This window comes from Chenopodium album, chromosome 2 (genome assembly GCF_948465745.1).
Source record: "Chenopodium album chromosome 2, dcCheAlbu1.1, whole genome shotgun sequence".
NCBI classification, from domain to species: Eukaryota; Viridiplantae; Streptophyta; class Magnoliopsida; order Caryophyllales; family Amaranthaceae; genus Chenopodium; species Chenopodium album.
This window is the reverse complement of record NC_137835.1, coordinates 24986126-25005409: the sequence shown is the minus strand read 5'-3', so window position 1 is coordinate 25005409 and position 19284 is coordinate 24986126. Positions and strand designations below refer to the sequence as shown.

Here is a 19284-nt window from a genome sequence, read left to right as displayed (position 1 = left end):
GTCAAAAAAAAAAAAAGGAGTGATTTCCCTCTTGTTTTTTTATATTTGTTTTTTTTTTTTTTCCAGTGCATTTAGGAAGTGATTTCCCTCTCTTAAAAAAAAAAAGGAGTGATTTCCTTAAAAATTGCTTTAAGTAACCAAAATTCCACAATTAGGCACTGTTTGATTCACCTTAATTTTGCTGAACTGAAATTATTTTTACTGAACTGAACTTATTTTTATTGAACTGAACTTAATTTAACTGAACTGAAATTATAATTACTGAACTTAATTTTTTTTACTGAACTGAAATTATTTTTATTGATTTTCTATTATAATTCTTCTTTAAGAAAACTGAATTTTAATAAACTGAATTTATATTTACTGAACTGAAATTATTTTTATTGAACTGAAATTAATTTTACTAAACTGGACATATTTTTACTGAATGAAATTAACAGGGCCTTACTTTTTTTTTTTATGAAAATTCCGTACATATCATTGTCCAATTTGATCTATCGAAAATTGACCCAACCAGAAAACTCGACCTGAATCGGGAATAATTTGAACCAGACGTGTACTCGAAGAATGGGGTGAAACTATTAACTTGTAACCCCGATCCAAACACGACCTGATATTAACCGACAACCAATTTGATTCGATACATTTTGACCTAAACCTGAACCTTCACCCCGACCTAATAGTAATCGACAATCAATTTAACTCGACCCGACAAGATCCAAACACAAACTAGTACCCAATACAATTTGGACTCGATAATGATTATAACCCAACTCAACCAATTATTATTGAACCAACCTGTGGTGAACCATAACTAGGCTTTATTGAATCATCAATTCATCATTGTTAATCCAACATGCCATTGACCAGACTAACATGAAACTAGCTAGACATCAACGTGACCTGCTTTCACCCAAATAACCCAAAACAATTAAATCAAATAATGATAAAACAGTAGAATTGTACAATTTGTTTAGACAATATACCAATATGTTGGCTTAACAGCATATTGGTACAATTTGTTCGGATTATATACCTCTTTGTTCTCTATAATACATGGTTAATAAAAGCTTCATAATTTCTAATCGAATTATGGAGTACATAAATATATAGGTTCAACTTGACCACACTAATATTGATCTGACTTGAACTTAACGTAAAACCAAGAATGATCCAATTTGAAGATAAGACATGATAATTAATTATCTGACCCAACTCTAACCTAAACCCGAATATACCAACTATTAACTTGCTAAAATCCGACTCAACACAACCCGAACCTGAAATCGAACCAGACCCAAATTTGACTCGAATCGAACCCGACCTAAACTCGAAAGGGTGAATGACCCGAAATAACTTGAACCGAGATTGACCCGACCAGAATCTTAACCTGATAAGACGGCTTAATGACCTCATAACCTTAAATTTGACCATTAAGGGTTTAATGACCTCATAACCTTAATCGATTAATTTTTACATATGCAAACACACAATTCGAGATATTTTTTGGCACACAAATTGAGTTTTGCATATCTATAATATTTTAAAAACTCAATGGAATATAAATTCCTTTCTTTTGAAATACCTGTGTTTGTCCTGTTTAAAACTTTAAATAGGAATATCTAAGACATTACCGCCACCGTGAAAACAGCTAAGGCAACTATCAAAGACACACAGCGGAAGACTAATTTCAAAACCATTCAAAACAAGTCAACTTGAAAAGTCAATCAACGAAACTAAAGTCAAACGAAATAAAATAAAATCAACTACAACTAGGAACCATTATAGGCCCTTATTAAAAACCAAACCAAATTCCAAAACCTTTGCATTAGTCATGCATAATAATAATATCATAAATAATTAAAGCAATAACACATCATATACTCATAGAAACTAGCATGATTCGCTCTTCACTCATGCCCATTCATGAATATGCTTCATCACATGAAAAGCTTCTCTCTACTTATTTCCACTACTCTCCATTAAAAATGGGTCATCATAGGGCCAAGATAAAGACAAGGCCAACAAACACACAAAACACACAATTAGCAAAGTTGAGTACATAAGCGTAATTAACACACTAGCATAAAATTCCCTATCAACACACAACTTACCTTGTTGCACCTGTTTTTCAAGCATACAACATTCATAAAACTTCTCACTAGACACTACATAATTTATTTAATGTTGACTACGCATCGAATGGGTTTCCCCACTAACCTCTCCCAATAAATTGAGGTTACTGACACGAGAGCTAACCGTGCCAGCATCAATAACCACTCGTAAGTGGCGGAATAATAATAATAATAATAATAATAATAATAATAATAATAATAATAATAATAATAATAATAATAATAATAATAATAATAATAATAATAATAAGAATAATAATAATAATAAGAATAATAATAATAATAATAATAATAATAATAATAATAATAATAATAAAAAAGAATGTATAGCGTCATGTATTCCAGTAGAAGTTATGATCAAATACAAAGTAACATAACTCCTCCCATATGTTCATACTCAAGGTGTATTGATAAGTGGTTTATTTGACCACTTATAGTTTTGATTTAAACCCGATTTTATAATCTTTTCCCCTCTTTCTCACCCGTTTTTGAATGAAAATGTTATATCTCGGCTTCTCCCCTTCTTTACTTGTGTTTGTCCATGTTTTGCAGGTACTATATCTCAATTTGACAAGCACTCAAAGCATGGAGTAACTTTCAAGGATCGAAGACAAAGAAGGGAGAGCCCGCTCCAGTGGGAGCGGGCATGCACCTCTCCTGGAGCGGGCGCTCCTCAACTTCAGCAACATTTTGCCCAAATCCAGAGTGTGTGAGGAGCGGGCGTGCACCTGACCAGGAGTGGGCGCTCCTCCCTTTGAACTTAAAAACTGCCTATGTTGTGGAACAGGGGAACGGGCATGCTGCAGAATAGAGCGGGCGCTCCAAGCCTAGGAGCGGGCGCTCCAAGCCTAGGAGCGGGCGCTTCTCATTGTGGAGCAGGCGCTCCTCGCTTGGAATCCGTTTTCTTTTGACGGATTTCCCTATGTTTTTCGGGGAGTATAAATACCTCCCCTTTAGCTCATTTGTAAGATACAGAACAATAGCCTAGTTTTCAGATATCTCTCTTAGTTTGAAACATTCCTTTTAATTAATTTAGCTTAGTTTTCATCAAATTAATCATTGTAATAGACTAATAGTTGGTTTCAAGAATCATCCTCAAGAATTGGCACTTTGTATTCAACATTTCCAAGCTTCAATTAGTAACTTCCTCCTACTTTTCTCCATTCAATTTCTGATTTTATTTGTTCTTACATGATATTTAAATCTTCTTAGTTCTTGATAATTTGTTATTGGATGATAGCTATTTCAATTGTTAATCACTTTTCCCCAATTATTGAAGAAGTTAGAACCCTAATACTTGTTTGCATGTTGATTAACATGAGTTGTGAGTAGTCTTCTTGCTAGGGGTTGGGTGAAGCTCACCTTTTGTGTTAATTATGCAAATGTGGGAGAAGCATTGATGTTTGTATTGCAATTAAATTGATTATATATGAGATTGCTTGTTAGTTCTTCATGATAGGATTAGCTACCCTTGACTTAGGAGCTTGATAGCATGATATGCTTAGTTTGACATGGGAATGTAAATTGAGTATGTCATTACTTATTGCAATTTGATTATGTATCATCTATTGCTAGACTAATGAGGAATCTATGTTTAGTAGTGTGAGTTGTTTTCTAATTGTATGAGGTCGATTTTACATATTGTCCTTGCTATACCTCGTCTATTTTACTCCCTGTTTGCCTAATTGCCTTGGTTGAGTGGATCTCATTCCCTAGTGTCTTTAATCCATCGATTTAGAATCATAGTTTGTTTGTCTACTTGACGAACCCCAATTGACTATAGACTTCGAATTAGCTTAAGTGTTAAGATCTTTAGCAACCATATCACGTTCCTTGTGGACCGAACTCTTACTTATCATTATGCTTGGTTTATAGGGTGTTTGTTAATAAATGTGTTTGATTGAGTGTGGAATGTGAGACCGTTCTAACGCCCATCAAAATGGCGCCGTTTCCGAGGAGCGGTGTTGTTGATTGCTAATTGATTACTTGAGTCTAATTCACCATAAAACAACAAAAATTCAAAAAGAGTGTGTTTCTTTTTGGCTACACTTGTAACCTCGTTACTAATTGCAACTGTTGAGAGTGTATGCGCAGAAATCATAACAGGATTTTGGTTAGGGCTGGCAAAAACTAACCCGTCCCGAACCCGACCCGAAAAGAGCGGGTTAGGGTTGAGTTTTTCGACCCGAAAACTTAAATGGGTCAACATGAAACCGAACTCGAAATTAAATGGGTTAGGTTAAGGTTGAAAATCTCAACCCGAAAATGACCCACTTAACCCGAAATAAATTTCAGGTCAAAATCAGGTCGGGTCAACCCGAACCCGACCTGATAACCCGAACATTTTTAGAGTAAAAAAAAAAAACTGATTAAAATTCAGCCCAAGCCCAATATATGTAACTAGTAAGTAGTATCTAAAACCCTAAAATCCTAAATGCCTCCTCCTCACACAATCAGCCGTTTAGGCTCTCTCTCTCTCTCTCTCTTCAACTCTCAAGTGTCTCAAATCTTCAAACCTCAGATCCAAATCAACCATTCTCGGTTTTTATAGTCCTTAGATCTCCCTCTCCTTCATAATTTAAGTGCTTAAATATTTACCACTTAGCTTCAACCTTCAAGGTATAGTAATTGCTATTTTGAATTTTGCTTTTATACAATTTTTTGTTGTTGTTTAAATACGAATCTTGCATGTTTGTTGTTGTTGTTTTTCTTTGCTATTCAAAGCCTAATTTTGATGTTGTTTGTTGTTTTAATTGTTATTCAAACCATAATTTATATGATATTGTATTTTTTGTTATTTGTTGTTTGTGTTTGTTATATTATTGTATTGTAGGGATTGAGTCCTTTATTATTGATGTTTCCTTTTATTGATTTTGGCAGATTTGGATCCTCACACGCCAGTACGCCACAAACATAGCCCTTGCTTCAACTTGCTTCAAGTCTCCTTGTACATTATTTGAGAACTATGTTGTATAAAGTCTTATAAAAAATTAAAAACAACATTGATTCTGGTTTGTAATTTATTTAGTATACTATATTTTTGTATCTAATCTTTAATTTAAAAATTAGGTTAAATTCGGGTTGACCCGAACCCGGCCACTATCAGGTCATTTTCAGGTCAAAATGACCTGATTTAAACCTAAATAAAAAAAATCGGGTCAATTCAGGTTATTTTCGGGTTGACCCAAAACCCAAAAATATCAGGTTCAGGTTGGGGTTCTCAACCCGAAAACTTAAATGAATCAGGTTCGGGTTAAGGGGTAGCTGACCCGAAATAAGCTGACCCGAACACGAACCCGACCCGACCTGATCCATTTGCCAGCCCTAATTTTGGTGCCTTACGATTCTGAGATTGATCAAACCTATAGGAGGAGAAGGAGAGCCGGTTCTAGGCCATTAACTACTTCCCCAGCTAAGGAGGTCAATTTTGAGGAAAGACAAGAGCAAATGGCTGGCGAGGAACAACCGGTCCAAAGACCTTTGAAGGAGTTGGGAACTCCGGGAGCTTATAGAGCTTCAAGTGGCATTGCTACGCCCGTTACTCAAGATAATGATTTTGAAATATGCACCGCAATGATAAGTTTGATTGAAAGGAGCCAATTTAGTGGAGCAAAACATGAGAGCCCTCTTGCATATTTGAACGAATTTGAAAAATATTGCAACATGATCAAGGTAAATGGGGTAACTCAAGAATTTGTGAGACTAAAGCTATTTCCTTTCTCCTTGATAGCAAGGGCTCTTGAATGGCTTGAGAAATAAGTAAGGCAAAACTCCTTGAGAACTTGGGACAAGGTCACCACGACTTTTTTAGGGAGATTCTACTCTCAAAAGAAGATGACCGAGACAAGGGCTTTGATACAAGGTATCCGTCAACGGGCTAGTGAAACCATTTATGAGGCTTGGGAGAGGTATAAAGAATATCAAAGGGAGTTTCCCCATCATGGCATTCTGACATACCAAGTGCTTCAAATCTTCTATGGGGGCTTAAGCCCACAAGGAAAGACCGGCCTAAATGTGGGAGCGGATGGCTCGATTATGAACAAGACGGAGGAGCAAGTCATAGAGATAATTGAGGATGTGGTGAGGCACCACATGGATTGGCAAGAAGGAGAGAGAGAGTCTCTAAACAACGGAGGAAATGCGGTTTACTCCGTTGATCACCTTAACGCCATCAACAATTTGACGTCCCAAATCGCTAACTTTGGCAAGGAGATGACGTCCATCAAGGCAAAACTAGAGACCTCTAGTTCAACACAAGAGCATCCCTCCCAATCTAAGGGGAGAGGTATGAATTCTAACTCTTCTCCTTCTACTTCTAATAACATGCCACATGGGTGTTTGTTTTGTGAAAATTGTGGGTCATATGACTATGATACCTCTTCTTGTAATTATGATTCAATTCCCAACCTCAACCCCAATATGAAGATGGTAATGATAATGAAAATGAACAAGTCAATGCCTTGTCTGATGATAATAGACCTAGGAATGACAATCAAAGATACTTACCACCTAATCAAAGCGAATAAGGGGAAAATTCCTATAACTAAAGAGGAAATGATTATGATTACCATAACCAAAGCCAATGGGGAAATTGGAACCAAAGGGACCAAAATCCCCAAGGTAACTACAACCGACAAGGTGGTTATGGTAACCATAACCATAATAACCAAGGGAACTATGGGAATCAAGGGCAATATCACCAAGGGGGAAACTCTAATAATCGGAATAATTGGAACAACAATAATAATAGAGGTTCTTCTAATCAAAATGCTTCCAATTCAATTGTGAGAGGTAATAGAGCTCCCCAAGATAACTACTATGCACAAGCACCACCTAGTAGGTCTAGCTTGGAGGAGATGATGGAATTTCAAACCAAAATGTTCAATACTTTCATGGCCTCTAGTGATAAGAAATTTAGTGAAGTCATGACCCATAATAAAATGCTTGAAATACAAATTTCTCAATTGGCCAATGCTTTGAAGGAAGAGACTAGCACTTCCAAACTTCCACCCCAAGGACTAGATCCTAAGAGGCCCGTAAATGCTATATCAACTAGGAGTGGTAAAATGTTGGAAGAGAGTGTTCCTAAGAGAAGCAATGAGAGAATGAACATGAGTGAGCTTCCTCTTGAGAGTGATTTTTAACAAGAGAGAGAGCAAAACCATGAGAATGAAAAAGAGAAAGAATGTGAGAAAGAAAAAGAATTTGAGAAAGAGAAAGATTTTGAAAAAGAGAAAGATTTTGAAAAAGAGAGTGAAGAGAAAAGAGAAAAAGGGAGAGAAACAAAACAATTGCAAAAGCTACCATATCCTCACAAATTTGTTAGAAACAAATTAGATGTGCAATTTGGAAAGTTTCTTGAAACATTGAAACAAATTCACCTTTCAATTCCTTTTACCGATGCTATCAAGAAAATGCCTAACTATGCTAGGGTTTTGAAAGATATTTTGAGTGGAAGGAGAAAGTGTGAATTGGCGAAAACGGTGAATCTCACCGAGAATTGTAGTGCAATCATCATGAATAAAATGCCACCGAATTTGAAAGACCTCGGTAACTTTTCTATCCCTTGTGCTATATATAATATGCAAATTAATAATGCTTTATGTGATCTTTGGACTAGTGTTAGCCTTATGCCATATTTGGTATATCAAAGACTTGAGATAGGGGAACTTCTACCCACCAACATTACCTTACAATTGGCCGATCGTTCCATCAAATTTCCAAAAGGTAAGGTAGAGGATGTTCCTCTAAGGGTGGGAAAATTTGTAATCCCGATGGATTTTGTTGTGTTAGAGATGGATGAAGATGTGAACATTCCAATAATTCTAGGAAGACCTTTTCTTGCTACTTCGGGTGCTTTAATAATTGTTAAAAGTGCTAAAATTTCACTAAAAGTAGGAGATGAGGTGATAGAATTTGATTTGAATGAGAGCATGAAATATCCAAGCTCTAGTCTTGATAATTGTATGATGATTGATACTATTCACTAGTAGAAAAAATGCTATTTGTAATTGGCGAAATTGACTTTTTGTAACTGGCATTGTTGGTTGCGAATGCCACCGTTACAACTAGTTAAAATTATTCGTAACCGGCTAATGTTAGTTACAAATAATGTACTATTCGTAACTGGCTTAACCTAACGCCAGTTACAAAAAAGTCTATTTTCCAAGTTAGAAAACATACTATTCGTAATTGGCATTAAGTTACGCCGGTTACAATTAGGGTATTATTATTAACCGGCAAATCTTAATGCCGGTTACAAATAACAGTTTATTTTATTTTAAAAAATAAAATAAAATGGCAGTAGTGGCAGATGCCCCTACTGCCATTACCCAAGCTATATTTTTTTTTAATGTGAAACACCATAAATTATTAACCAACTTTTTTACAGTAATAAATATAATGATCATTAGTTTAAACCACGTAATAAGGTCCAATTTAATCGACATCGATCTACATCATCAATTATAAAATACAGAAAATTATGTACTTGTAATTATAAATATGTCACCAACTTTCAACTACGTAGGACATGTATGTCATCCTAAAAAAACAGAGTGATAAGAGGTGATTTGAACTAAACAAAATTGAACATCATTGTGATCTCTAACACAGAACAATCTGAAAATTGCTTGTAAAAATCACCCTCTCATAAGTTGTTCACCCTTTTGAAGGTGCTTGTATAATAAGCTCTGAATAATATTGAACCCTGCATCCAAAACCAACCAGCCAAATTGTTATCACAAAGACCAATGTTAAACAATTCCAAATTTATTATCTTTAAGATAATTGCTTGCAAAGGTAGACGATAGAGCCGTTGTAATACAAAAACTGACAACTCAAACTGAAGAAAAAAAAACAGAGAACACTAAGCTAATGGCCTTCTATGTTTTAATTTTCAAACAAAACTTGACAAGCCTACACCTAGAATTTGAAGATCAATATCTGAAAGACAAATGACATAGAAGAACTACAACCACTCTTAAATGATAGACAAACAAACAAATTTAATACAAGTAATACATAATAATGCATCATTAATTAATTGAAAAATGAATCACATTATCAAATAATTGTAGTTGATGGCACTAGAAAGTATAGAGCAGTTATAAATTTTTTGCCAAAAAAAAAGAACACTAATTATTTGACATATGAGTTTTATGATGGTAAAGCTAAATTCAACAATTAACTAACTATTCTCATGCTTCCTCCATTCACAAATACTAGCCAATTTTAATCTGTATCATAATTTCTTACCTTAAGTTTTAACATACAACAGCACAACAACCCCAAAAAATAACGAACACAACTTTTAATTAAATCAAAGTTATTAATGAAACAAGAAACAAATAAATCACCCTAAACTACTCCCCAATTCTACCGTCTCACCAATTTCACAAATATATATGATAAGCTGAACTGATGAATGGCGAGCTACTTTTCATAGGACGCCTCAATCTCCTCCTCTAATGACTAGAACCTACGAGATAAATTAAACATAGAATCAGTACATCATGCTTTCAACAAGAATGGAAACATGTTAGCCTCAAGTACTCAACAAGATCCCTCCACAAAATAAGCAAGCCATAAGGTAGCCTTTTGATTAAAACAATGGAAATTAAACAAGCTAACAAATTAAATTAGTTTCAAGCAACTACATGACATCATTTGACTTTTAGTCAATAGATTTAAGTCTTAATAATTACAAAATAAATATAAAGAAAAAAGACATTGATAGTCACGACTCAGGAGACAAGGAAATCCTTGATTTCATCATATATTGGTTCCAATAATTCCTCTCAAGAACCTTGACACCTATGCATGCATACAAATAAAGATGAAAACAGAGGGAATTTAGGCATTAATAAGTCCCAAAATTACCAAGAGATTTAAAACAACTCGTCAAATTGTTCCCCATAGATAAAGGCTTGTGGTATAAAGGGAAAGAAGAACTGAAAGGCTTTTTCAAAAACCAAATTAAGCTGAATGCTCCCAAGAATATGCTTTCTATTTTGCCTCTATATGCCAATAACAAAAATATGGGGTTTTTTTTTTTAATAATTGGGTTCACAACCATTGATATCTTAATGAGAGATAAGATTCCTAATTAGATTATAGAAATTGAAATGGAAAACAATTAGGATGAACACAATTATTGTTCCTTCTTCATGAATCAGGATAAAGGTAAAGAAAGAAATAAACCTTTTTGGGGTTTGGAATAAAGCATAGTGGGAGATGACTGATCATCTCTTGGTAAGCACACTCATCCCTCTTAGAGAGAAGAATTACTCCATCTAAAACAAGAACTTTCCCATAGGTTGATGACTGTAACAAAGACACAATTAAATTAAGGCAAAATTGGCCTCAACACTCTAAACTTTGGCTTGGGTGCACTCAGCACCCTGAACTAAGAAAAATAACCAAAACACCCAGAAGTATTAGCATGGGTGCACTTAGCACCATACAAGAAAATTTCTGGCCAAAAGTGGCCGGATTCCGGCGACTTTTTTTTTTTATTTTCTTATTATTATCATTATCATTATCATTATCATTATCATTATCATTATCATTATCATTATCATTATCATTATTATTATTACAAAAATACCTCGATTTGCGTGTTGTTATTTTTTGACGAAAATTGTTCAGGTATGGTTTTGGGGGTCATTTTTACCCTTAATGGATCCAAATTTAGCTCAGGTTTTGCAAAAAAAAAAAACGGAAATACCTCATTTTGCGTGTCGAGAAATATCTAAGTAGCTAAGTCACGCAAATCGAGATATTTCTTGACACGTAAAACGGGGTATTTTCTTTGCAACTCCCGAGCTGAATTCGGACCCAATAAGAGTAAAAATGACCCCGAAACCAATACGCAAATTGAGATATTCCTCGACACGCAAAACGAGGTATTTCCATTATTTTTTTGCGAATTCCGAGCTTAATTTGGATCCATTAAGGGTAAAAATGACCCTGAAACCTTACCAAAATAATTTTCGTCACAAGAAATAATAATACGCAAATCGAGATATTCCTCGACACGCAAAACGAGATATTTCCATTACTTTTTTGCGAATTCCGAGCTTAATTTGGATCCATTAAGGGTAAAAATGACCCTGAAACCTTACCAAAACAATTTTCGTCACAAGAAATAACAATACGCAAATCGAGATATTCCTCGACACGCAAAACGAGATATTTCCATTACTTTTTTGCGAATTCCGAGCTTAATTTGGATCCATTAAGGGTAAAAATGACCCCCAAAACCTTACCCGAACAATTTCCGTCACAAAAAATAACAATACACAAATCAAGATATTCCTCGACACGCAAAACGAGGTATTTCCATTATTTTTTGCGAATCCGAGCTTAATTTGGACCCATTAAGGGTAAAAATTACCCCCGAAACCTTACCCGAACAATTTCCGTAAAAAAATAAATAACAACACGCAAATCGAGGTATTTTTGTAATAATAATAATAATAATAATAATAATAATAATAATAATAATAATAATAATAATAATAATAATAATAATAATAATAATAATAATAATAATAATAATAATAATAATAATAATAATAATAATAATAATAATAATAATAATAATAATAATAATAATAATAATAATAATAATAATAATAATAATAATAATAATAATAATAATAATAATAATAATAATAATAATAATAATAATAATAATAATAATAATAATAATAATAATAATAATAATAATAATAATAATAATAATAATAATAATAATAATAATAATAATAATAATAATAATAATAATAATAATAATAATAATAATAATAATAATAATAATAATAATAATAATAATAATAATAATAATAATAATAATAATAATAATAATAATAATAATAATAATAATAATAATAATAATAATAATAATAATAATAATAATAATAATAATAATAATAATAATAATAATAATAATAATAATAATAATAATAATAATAATAATAATAATAATAATAATAATAATAATAATAATAATAATAATAATAATAATAATAATAATAATAATAATAATAATAATAATAATAATAATAATAATAATAATAATAATAATAATAATAATAATAATAATAATAATAATAATAATAATAATAATAATAATAATAATAATAATAATAATAATAATAATAATAATAATAATAATAATAATAATAATAATAATAATAATAATAATAATAATAATAATAATAATAATAATAATAATAATAATAATAATAATAATAATAATAATAATAATAATAATAATAATAATAATAATAATAATAATAATAATAATAATAATAATAATAATAATAATAATAATAATAATAATAATAATAATAATAATAATAATAATAATAATAATAATAATAATAATAATAATAATAATAATAATAATAATAATAATAATAATAATAATAATAATAATAATAATAATAATAATAATAATAATAATAATAATAATAATAATAATAATAATAATAATAATAATAATAATAATAATAATAATAATAATAATAATAATAATAATAATAATAATAATAATAATAATAATAATAATAATAATAATAATAATAATAATAATAATAATAATAATAATAATAATAATAATAATAATAATAATAATAATAATAATAATAATAATAATAATAATAATAATAATAATAATAATAATAATAATAATAATAATAATAATAATAATAATAATAATAATAAGAAGAAAAAAAACATTTTTTTATTAAAAAAAAAAAGTCGCCGGAATCCGGCCACTTTTGGCCGGAAATTTTCTTGTATGGTGCTAAGTGCACCCATGCTAATACTTCGGGGTGTTTTGGCTATTTTTCTTAGTTCAGGGTGCTGAGTGCGCCCAAGCCAAAGTTTAGAGTGTTGAGGCCAATTTTGCCTTAAATTAATAAAATAATTTAACTTGCAAATTCTATAATCTAAAAGCTCATATTAAGTCATATATATTTTTAGAATACCTGAAACTTTTCTCCACTTTCAAAAAATGTGCTTCACCTGTTTCAGATTTAAGAGCTCATCATCAGCAACGCCTCAAATTTTCTTATTAATCATCATATTAACTCTCCAATAGAAAAACAATTTTCCATAAAATTTCAAACATAAAAAGGAAAATCCAAAATAAAACTCAAACATAACAAAATTTACTTCCTTATTACTGGATAATGAATCTCACCACAACAATTAACATACTCAACCAGAAATTCATCCAATTCGACTATCTAACCAGTAAGGTAAGGAGAACATAGGAAGCTCATAAATTTCTCCAAAAAAAAAAAAAAAAAAAAACAAAAAACAAAAAAAAGTAAACAAGAAAAGTGTGAGTACTGTGTCAAATTTCATCTAGTTGAAGCAAACAAGCGATTACATGAAGCAAGCATGCAATTATAGAATATAAACCCAGAAAAATAAATGATTGAATTTAAAGACAAATTAATATTGGAAAACAGTTAAACATTCATTAAAAATCCTAAAACGCAATTAATTACCCTGATTAGAATTTTTACAGAAAATGAGAGCTTTGATGAGGTTTGAGACCGTCACCCTCACAGAGCAATCTTTCAAGATTCACACTCAGCTCGTAAACTTGGATCTCTTCAAAGCTATGATCTGAACAAAAAAAAAGCAACTAAGATCTAAAATATGCAGAAATAATCAACATTAAAAGATGGGTATTTGAAGAAATTCGTACCCAAGAAAAATAAACCAAAACCCTAAAAATTAAAGGAAAAATGAGAGCATTTCTTTAGCAACAAAGCCAAAGAATGGAGCAATTTCTTCACCAACGAAGCCAAACCCTAGAAAACGATTGATAGGGTAAAAGGCAGCCAGAAGAGAGAGAACGAAAAGAGTAGGGGAGAGAAAATTTGTTAGCGACGGTGTTGTGGATGAGGTTGCGGCTACGACAATGGTTGTGGTTGTTGATGTTGTGGTTGCCTTCATCTTTGAGGAGAGATTGAGAAGAGAGAGAAGAGGAAAATGAATAGAGGAAAGAAAACGAGAAAAAGGAGAGAGATCTAAGGTTTGATGTAGTGAGGTACTATGCTAGCATTAGTAACTAACGTTATTAAAGCCCGTTACAAATAATAAGGTCAATAAAGTTTAACTTATTATTTGTAACTGGCTTTTTTAATGCTTATTACTAATAGTTGGTAAGCCTATCATTGAATTACTATTTGTAACTGACCTTAGTTATGTCAGTTACTAACACTAATTTATTTGTAACCTGCATTATCTGTGTTAATTACTAATACGTCAATTGTAACTACCATATTATATGCCAGTTACTAGTAGGGTGTTACAAATAGCATTTTTTCTACTAGAGATTGATTCTATTGTGACTTCTATGCATGAGCACTTGCTCAAAACTAACGATGACCTTGAGAAAGTCCTTTTGAATAAGGAAAAGATAAGTGAGCGAAGGCAAGGTGATGACATTGTATGAAGGAATGCTTGAAAGAAGTACGGAAGAAAGCATTGAGCAAGTATGCATGGGAATCACTAATGATGATGCTTTGGAAATAACTACCTCAAGAGAAGGTAAGGGTGTTCTAATGGTAGAGTTAAAACCTCTACCATCACACCTAAGGTATGAGTTTTTGGGTCCTAATTCAACTTTTCTGGTAATTGTGAATTCTTCTTTGAACGAGTGCCAAACTCAAATGTTATGTGGTGTTTTAAGAAACCACCAAGGTCCTTTAGGCTATACCATTGATAACCTCAAGGGTATTAGTCCCGATTTATGTATGCACCACATAACACTTGAGGAGGGTGCTAAGCCTTCCATTGAGAGGCAAAGGAAACTCAATCCTCAAATGGGGGAGGTGGTGAAGAAAGAAATCACCAAACACCTTGATGTCGGCATCATCTTCCCCATTTCGAGTTCTAGATGGGTTTCCCCCGTGATATGTCCGATTTATATAGTGTTTTACCCCCGTCCCTTGGTCATAATTAGTAGTGTTTTTGGCTCTTTAGAGCCACTTTTATTACTAATTGGTGTTTTCTAGTGTTTTCGTAGATCTGGTTGACTTTTGCAGGGATTTGCACTTTTGGAGCATTTTCCTGAGATATTATGGAGCAATTACGAGCATTGGAGAAGCACGACCTGTTTCTATAGCCCAGGGCCGGTTAAAGCCATCGAACCGGTGATTAAGGGCTCAGTATATGTGATACCGGGGAATTTAGACCAAGTATTCAAGACCCGAAGAGGAAATCCATATTGGCCCGAAGAATTGAAGCCCAATCGAAGTCCAAATAGTGGCCCAAGAGTGCCGCCCGGCCAAAGAGGTTGGCGCCCAGAGGGGCGAGGGAAGCAAGGCTGGCGCCCGAAGTCGCGCCCGGCCGGGCGCAAGAAGTGTATCTGAAGGAAAAAGGCGCGCCCGATCGGGCGGTGCCTCTCCCGATCGGGCGTGTGTTATTATTAGGGGTTAATTATCGACGTTTAAGTTTGTTTTAGTTTAGGATTCTTGCTTAGTATAAATACTTTTCCGTTAAGCGAGTTTAGTATCTTCTTTTACTCTTTCTTAATTCTTTCTTAGATTTTCTCTCTCTACTTAGCTTTTAGATTAGTTTCTCTCTCATATACTTTGTTCTTAACTCTATTCTTAATTCCAGATTTCTTTGGTAACGATTTCTCTTCTCTTAATCTTAGTTGTTTATTTTATTCCTTTGATTATGTCGTGTTTTATTACTTTGATTTGTTTAGATTTAATTATGTGTAAGTAGTTTTATTTCTAGGGTTTATGGGGATCCATAAATAATATGAAGGAGTAATTTATTGTTGTTAATTGTCAATGCTAAATTAATTTCCTATTGATTGATTTAATGCTCTGTGACTAGATTTGCGCAAATCTTTTATGCATGAGTTTGACAATATTGATTCGAGATTCAAAAGATGAGAATTGATGTTTAGGTTTAGTTTTAATAGGCAGGTTAATTTATAAATGGTTCGAGATTCGAAAGATGCGATTTAATACCGGTAAATTAATTGCGTGATTGTAATACGTAGCGAAAGCCCTTTATAATCTGATTAATTTATGCATTGATAATTGATTATTATGTTTTACCCTGGAATATTATTTATTGGTGAACCTATGCCCTAGGCCTTTTAATTCATTGTTTTCTCCTTATTCTTAATCTTTGTAGTCTAGTTCCTTTTGATTATAATATTTTGGTTACTTCATAATCTAGATTATATTAGTTAATTAGGAATAAAATGACTCGTTTCTCTGTGGATTCGACCCTACTTGCCTATCTATTATCAGTTAGTGGTTTTAGGAATTACTTTTGATTAGGCGATACGACTTTAGCCTGTCAAAATTTGGCGCCGTTGCCGGGGAAACAGTTTTATTTTTTATTTCTGATCATTTTTGTAGTCTAGGTTATTTTCTTTTTTGTCTCAGAGAACGTTAGTTCTTTGAGGCAGGTCTCATATTTGCTTTTAGTTTTTTTTTTTTTGTTTATGCCCAGGTGTTCCAGATCAGGGTACATCCCATTCGATCCTGAGATCGAACGATCCTTCCATAGACAGAAGAATTTCTACAAGCAAATTCTGGCGGATTATGGTGATAATAATAATCACCGAGATCCTCTAACTAATTCTGGCGGATTTCCGTTCGTTAATATTAATCCCGTTTTAATCCCGATCAGATTCTGAACTCATCCGATTTTGACGAACAAGTAGTGTTTTTCATGTGGAAACAACGTTTTAAGAAAGCCTCACTACCTTTGGTGGTGTTCACCACCCTATCGTGGCCAAATTCAGCCTCTAAATATGATTTTCGGGCATTTTTTTTATTTTAACGAAGTTTTTTTATACTTAAAATATTATCCTTGAGTTTGATTGATAAAATTAATTATGTTTAAAGTTAATTAAGTATAAATATATGTTTTTATTGAAGTTTAAGTGTTGGAAATAGTTTCTAAGTACTACTTTTGATGTTTTATAAAGAGAGTTTAATCACCCATTAAAAAGGGAGATTATTAGGGGTTTTTAAATAATTTTAAGATTTTTATTAAACTTTAAACTTCTGTAATTTCATGTATAATGATGTATTTTAAGGTTTTTATGAAGGAAATATAAAGAACTATATATAAGCCTATAATTTTAACTAAAGGTAAGGTTTTAAAGTGCTGTTTAATTGGATTTTGAAGGTTTTAAAGTAAGTTAGTATTGCTGTAAATTTGGTTGTTTGGGTATTGATTGAAATCTTATTGTTTGGTTTAGGAGAGGACTTTATAGAAGGTGATTTCTAGTTAGTAAAGTGGCATACCAATTCGTTTGTTCAAGGTACGTACAAGTTACGAAACCTTGCTTGTAGGTGCATGTTTAAGGACGGATCGAGAACTTAGTATCATGTATAGCATTGACTGAGTTAAATTGTTTGGTTATACATTGTGAATTTCAAATGATGTGCACTATTTTATATTGCAAGTATTATTTGTGCTCTAATTATGCAAGGTGCGCTTAAAGGCAAAGGTATGTGATTGGTGTAAAGAATAATTTATTACTCATTCATGATTATGCAAACAGGATGAGTAAAGGAAGAATTCAAGTCTTATAATACAAGGTTAAGGTTTTGGGGTGCCTTATGCACTCAAGGTGTTTATACACCGAGGTAGTAAAGGAATAAATAATAAATGTCGCTTGTCACTAATAAATCAAGAATTGAAATTGGAAAGTTGTTTTACTTGATTGAATTGATATTGGATTGATTGTATTGTTTGCATATGAGTCATCACCAAGTCTAAACCTGTAAATCACGTAAAGTGCAAGATGGATGAGCAATAAAACTCTGGATTGGTGCACTTCTGGAGTAATGACAATGAGGGGTTGGGGTACACGGGGTATTAGCCGTGTACTTTTATCGAGGCCGTCTGATCTACGAGTCTCCTATTTCAAATATTATTTTCTAAAACTAGGAGTTAGGTGAGATCTCATACTAACTACGGTCACGGAGTCGCGCCCGTGGTCGTTGGATGTTTATTGATGTTTCCGAAAGGAGGCATGGGGTTTTTCTTTTATTGATGTTCCAAATGGGACATGGGTTGGACAACCTTGTCTATTGCTAAATCCAATGAAATAAATAAATGAGTTAATATTAACTAGTGAAGTCTTAATAAATTTGATGGTTGAGTCATGTGCTGAGTCTATAATTTAATGATGCTTATGATTGATTATTAGTAGCTTGTTAGGGATTTCTTATTTTATTTCGCAGCTTGTATGTACTCAACTTTGCTGATTGCGTACTTTGTGTGTCTTTCTTTGGTCATGGCCTTCGCCTTTCAATGACCCTGTGACGATCCAATTTTTACACTTGTAATATTGGGAAGCAGATTAACCACAGGTTCTTACATACGCAGCATTCGCATCAGGGTTGTGGGATTTTGAGTAGAGAGTTGGTTATTATTCGCAGTTTATTTCTTTTCATAAGTTTGAATTTATTTAAACTCTGGTTTTTATTTATTTACTACTTTTGTGGGGTTTTGAATAAGGGCCTTAATGGTTCCAAGTTGTATGATTTAAGTTGGTTTTGGTTATTGGTTTTGAAACTTATTTATAACTGAATTAGTTTTTCCGCTGCTATTTTCTGATAAAGCTTTAACGTTTGAACACGTGGCGGTAGCACGCCAGTAATTCTCTTGGAATTGTTCAGGTTATTCATAGGTTTTTAAGAGAGAATTATTGGGGTGTTACACGTGAACGGTTTACAAGTTCCTTAAAAACTTGTTGGCGGCTCCCTACTTTATTTGTCCCTAATCGTTGTCCCTAATCGTAATGTCGATTCCCACTTCCTATGAGTGCCAAGCATATTCACACATGCATTAACGTAGGTGCACTTCGAGCAACGCCTACAATTTGGCGACTCCACTGGGGAGGATTCTTGGTTATTTATCGATTTGAGTGATCGATATTTAATTAAGATTAGTGGATGAGACTTGAAAGATTCTTGAATTGTATTCCTGCGATTTAATTGGCATTTGCACATATGCATATGCAATTTCAGGTCACCTATTTTGCCACAATAGTACGTGCTCTACGTATGTGGCTAGCCCGGGGGATTTAAGCTCTATCAACTCGAAAACGCTCATGGCAATAAGGGTTCATCCGAGT

At 32.7% G+C, this 19284-nt stretch overlaps 1 long non-coding RNA gene across 1 annotated transcript; it reads right to left on the bottom strand.

Annotated features, from left to right (window-relative positions):
• Positions 1 to 8523: 8523 nt before the first annotated feature.
• LOC145584651 (uncharacterized) lies at positions 8524 to 14187 on the bottom strand. The gene is made up of 6 exons (XR_014100388.1): positions 13864 to 14187; positions 13661 to 13781; positions 13133 to 13169; positions 10338 to 10460; positions 9525 to 9615; positions 8524 to 8844 (listed from the first exon to the last, which is right to left on the bottom strand). It is a non-coding gene; the product is annotated as an uncharacterized LOC145584651 (long non-coding RNA).
• Between the last annotated feature and the right edge of the window lie 5097 nt (positions 14188 to 19284).